Raw genomic sequence first — 4,688 nt, 5'->3', positions numbered from 1 at the left:
TGGAGAGGTCTGGCCTGGGCTATCGCCAAGGGTCATGTCTGGGTCCAGAGTCCTCATTGCAGCTGGGGTCTGTGCCGATGTCTGTGGCCCATGCTGCCACCAAAAGCCATCAGATGTCAATGGTCTGGGCTGCTGCCTGAGACCATGTTGATGTCTGGGGGCCATACTGACATTAGGGACCCAACTGATTTGAGTGTCCTGTGCTGTCATTTGAGGCCATGGTGATGTCCTGACCTCGACTGTCCTTGAGGGCCATGTCTGGGTGCATGGTCCTGCTGATGCCAGGGTCTATGACAATGGCCATGGCCTGAATAACCACCAAAGGCCATGTGGATGTCAGTGATCTGGGCTGCCACCTAAGACAATGTGAATGTCTGAGGTCATGCTGCCACTGGGTAACACACTGATCTGAGTGGCCTGTTCCACGCTGCTGCCAGGGGCCATGTCTGTGCCCATGGTCTGATCCCAGCCATACAGATGTCCCTGGTCTGGGCTGCCACCTGAGTCTGAGTGTTGTGCTGAGCTGACCATTACTGGCTACCACACTTGGGAGAGCTGGTTCTGCTCCTTGCCTGGGCAGCATGGGAGAGCTGGCCCTCAGAGTATAGGTGCAGGAGAGCCGACAGCTGATCAACTCAGCTTCCACCCAGGCCCAGATCCAGGGCTTTGAGTTGGCCCATCCCAACATCTACCCCACCTATGAACTGCTGAAGCCTGTGAAAGAGTCAGCCCTACAGAGGCAAGCTGCAGGATCACAGGGCAACAGCAGGATATCCTAGAGTCCTGGTGAGAATCCAGTATTGACAGTGTAGCAGAAGACAGAGGCCTCAAACCAGACCAACACCTCATTGCGATGAATACTTGAAGTCAAGAAGTGTGGACAAAAGGGTAGATACTGTGTGATACGCGGTGATGCAGTGCAGCTTCCACAGTGAGATGTTTTTTAAAAATCTTTATTTATTTATTTATTTATTTATTTATTTTCATTTCGTTTTGTTTTCTTTCGAAGGGTAGGTTGCCAGGGCAGTGGGTGGATCTGAAGGGACAGATGGATGAGCGGGGTTGTGTTGTGAGATGTGAAATTCACAAAGAATCAACATGGCGTTTAAAAAAAATTAGTGTATCATGCCTAGCTTATCTCATTGCTTAAAATTTGAGAGAGGGTCTCTAATTTGCCCAGACTTGCTTCAACTTTCATTTCTGTCTTCGTTGGATTTCAGGCCTAAGCTGCTGAGCCCTGTATAGTCTTCCTGTTTGGATTACAAATGGCTGTCTTATTATTGTGTCCTTGACAGGCATGCTTTCCAGTTGCTTTACATCTTCTTAGAAAGACAGCAATCCTATGGATTATAGTTCTACTCTTCTGGCCTCGTTGAACCTTACTGGCTTCCTTAAAGGTTCCATCTCTGTAGAGGGCAAACCGTCCTTGTGCTCACAGATAAGCACTGGAGAAGTCAGGAAAGTTAAACACAAAGGCTTCCTTCAAAGGAAGGAGTTGTTTACTTGTCCTGGAATGCGGAGAATGGATGTGGTTTACAACCTAATGCTATTTTGCTAGTAATGAGCCAGGTTCCACCCATATCCTCTAGAATAATCTGTTTATCCCAGACTACCCCTCCCTGTTCAAAACCTTGAGCCTTACTTGAACATTGAGGAGATGCCATTTGTACTTTGTAGCAGCCTAAGTGTCTTCTGGTATTTTAGGGCCAGGCCAATCCTGAGTCTCGCAGGCAAATGTTTACCTCCTAGGGAATTCTACCCAGACCTTTATCTTAAACATTGTTTCTAATTCAACAGATCCCTTCTTACAGATGTAGCAGTCGGTACTTTGTAAAGTGCTTCAATGTAAACACGTTTTAAGTTTTGTTGTACTCAGGACACTGAGTTAATTGTTATCAGAAAAATCTTTATTTCCCAAAATTGTGCTCTGCTTAAATATGGCTACATTTAACAAACTGGTATCGGCCCTCAAAGTTGTAGCTGAGCACCTGTTACCTAACTCACACCTGTGTGAGTTTCATTCATTTAAAAAAATTTTAAAAATTATTATTATTACTACTATTATTACTTTATTAATCATTCCATTTATTTACATCTCAAATGATATCCCACTTCCCGGTTACTGCTTCACAAGTCCCCTCCCCCATCCCACAACCTCCCTCTCCTCCCTCCCCTTTGCCTCTATGAGGGTGCTCCCACACCCACCCACCCTCCCCCCCTCTATCCCGCCATCATTCCTCTACACTGGGGCATCAAACCTCCACAGGACCAAGGACCTCTTGGCAATGGCAACAGTGTCAGGTTTGGTGTCTGCAGACAGGATGGACCCTGGGTGGGGCATTCCCCGGATAGCCCTTCCTTCAGTCTCTGCTCCATTATTTGTCCCTTTAGATAGGAACATTTTGTCCCTTTTCTTCCTTTAGACAGAAACATTTCTGGGTTAAAAACTTTGAGATCGGTGTGTGTCCCCCATCCCACACTGGAGGGGGGGGCTGTGCCTATCTACTGGAGGTGATCTCTACAGGTTCTATCTCCTCGTCTCTGCTAAAATCCTCCCCATTGGGTCCTGGGAGCCTTTTGTTTCCCTGGCATCTGGGACCCTCTAGTGGCTATCCCCAGTTCCTCATCCCCCTACATATTTTTATTCAATTTCCTGACCCTCTGTACCTCTTTCCTGTCCCCTGCAGTACCTGATATTGTCCCTCATATTTCCTTCCCCTCCTCTCTCCCTCAGGTCTCCCCCTCTCCCTCCATCATCCTGGGCGAAGTAACCCAGACACAAAAGAACACACATGGTATGTACTCACTAATAAGTCGATATTAGTCCAAAAAACTCACAATGCCCATGATAGCACACAGACCATATGGAACTTAAAAGAAAGGAAGACGAGGGTGTGGATGTTTCAGTTTGGCATTGAGGGGAAACAGAATGATAGAGGGAGGTGGAGTGAGTTTCATTCTTACCTACCCCTGACTGTTGAAAAGCCTTCAGGGACCTCCCACAGATTTTCAAATATAGTTATGAATGGTAATAGGGCTATAACACAGCCTAATACAACTCAATGTATGCCTGCCTATACTATTCACTCCTCTCATTTCTATTATCAAATACCTAACAAGAAAAACTGAAGGAAGGAATAATTCATTGGGCTCATGGTTTGAGGGGAGACATGGTGGTAGGAGGTCCCATGGCACTGGACAGCTCCGTGGCTGTGGTGACTCTATATACAGTATCTGCTTGTTCAGATCCTAGCAGATGAGGAAGGAGAGAGAGAGAGAGAGAGAGAGAGAGAGAGAGAGAGACTGGTGTCCAGCCCGTAGGAGATTGTATGCTGCTGTGTTCAGGGTGGGTCTTCCTTCTCATTTAATTCTCTCTGTAAATACTCCCACAGACGCAACCCGAGGTATATTGAACATGGACATGTTCTGGGAACACCTTAATCCAGTCTAGTTCAAGTTAAGGCTTTTTACTTTAATTGAATTTTATCTCCTGGATTTTACCCAGCAGGGCCACAGATAAGACATGTCACTTTGAAAGTCTATTCTGGCAGTGACAGAGGAGACTCTTAGAAGTCTGGAGGGAAGCAGAGCTAAGCAAGAAAGTTACAGCAGTAACACAGGTTGGAGATGGTGATGGCTGGAACTATCGGCCTTGGAAATGGAAAGAAAGGTGAAATGTCAGGGAGCTGTGACTGGCGGCGGGGAGGAAGGGGACAGAGATGCTCTTCCTGGAGGTAGCAGAGGTAGTAGGAACATGTTCTTGGGCAGCTGATGAATGTCAAAGCTGAGTTGCTGGTGAAACATTTGGGAAGTGAAACAAGAACAAATAGACCCGAAGGAAAGGTTGGTGGGGAGCTTGGTGCTTTTGGCTTTCATGGAAGGATGGCATCCAAGTCTCCAGAGGTCTGTGATGGCCAGTGTTCCTCCACAAAGGAGCACAAACAAGACCAAGACCTGTGTGCTCACTACGCACAAATAAATAATGCGATATTGGCGTTCACGATGCAATTGAGAAATGAGCAAGAAATCACACGAGGCGCGTAGAAAGAGCACTGAGAACACCGATACGCGACGGAGAGGATGAGCGCTGTCACACTTCTGAAGGACGGAAAAAGGAGAACAGACTGGAAGGGTTTTTAAGGTTAGATCTTGTTTAATCGTTTGTGAGGAGAGCAAGGCCTTTTGCCTGAGATGGACAAGGCTGGTAGAGGAGCCGATGTGGCAGAGGGGCTAAGAGGAGTTAAGTCTCAGGATGTGAGCAGACCGTTATCTGCTGCTTCCACCTTCCCCGTGGCAGGACTTGCTCCTCTGCAAGGCAGAGAGGCTTCTGGGAGTCTGTTGCCTGCGCTGAGCTGTGCAGGTAGTGATCTGGGGAGAGATGAGCGAAAGCTCCATCCTCAGTCTTCCCCTGTGATTGGAAGGGTTCTGTCTTTGAGCACTTCCTGTTTCTACTTCTTCTGAGACTTGTTTTGGAGAAAGCTTTGGCGTAGCTCATAAAAGAAAAGAAAAAAGACCCACATACATCTAGGGTAACTGGCTCATTTTTGAGCTAAGGCAGCTCTCATCTTTCTTGTTTTGATTTGCATGTTGGTCGAATGGGCTCATACTTTTAAATGAAAGTTCTGAACTGGAATGCAACCAGATACAGGAAGTTTTCTTTTTTTTCTTTTTTTTCTTTTTTTTTTTTT

Source organism: Mus caroli, chromosome 2 (assembly GCF_900094665.2).
Source record: "Mus caroli chromosome 2, CAROLI_EIJ_v1.1, whole genome shotgun sequence".
NCBI classification, from domain to species: Eukaryota; Metazoa; Chordata; class Mammalia; order Rodentia; family Muridae; genus Mus; species Mus caroli.
This window is presented reverse-complemented; position numbering follows the sequence as displayed.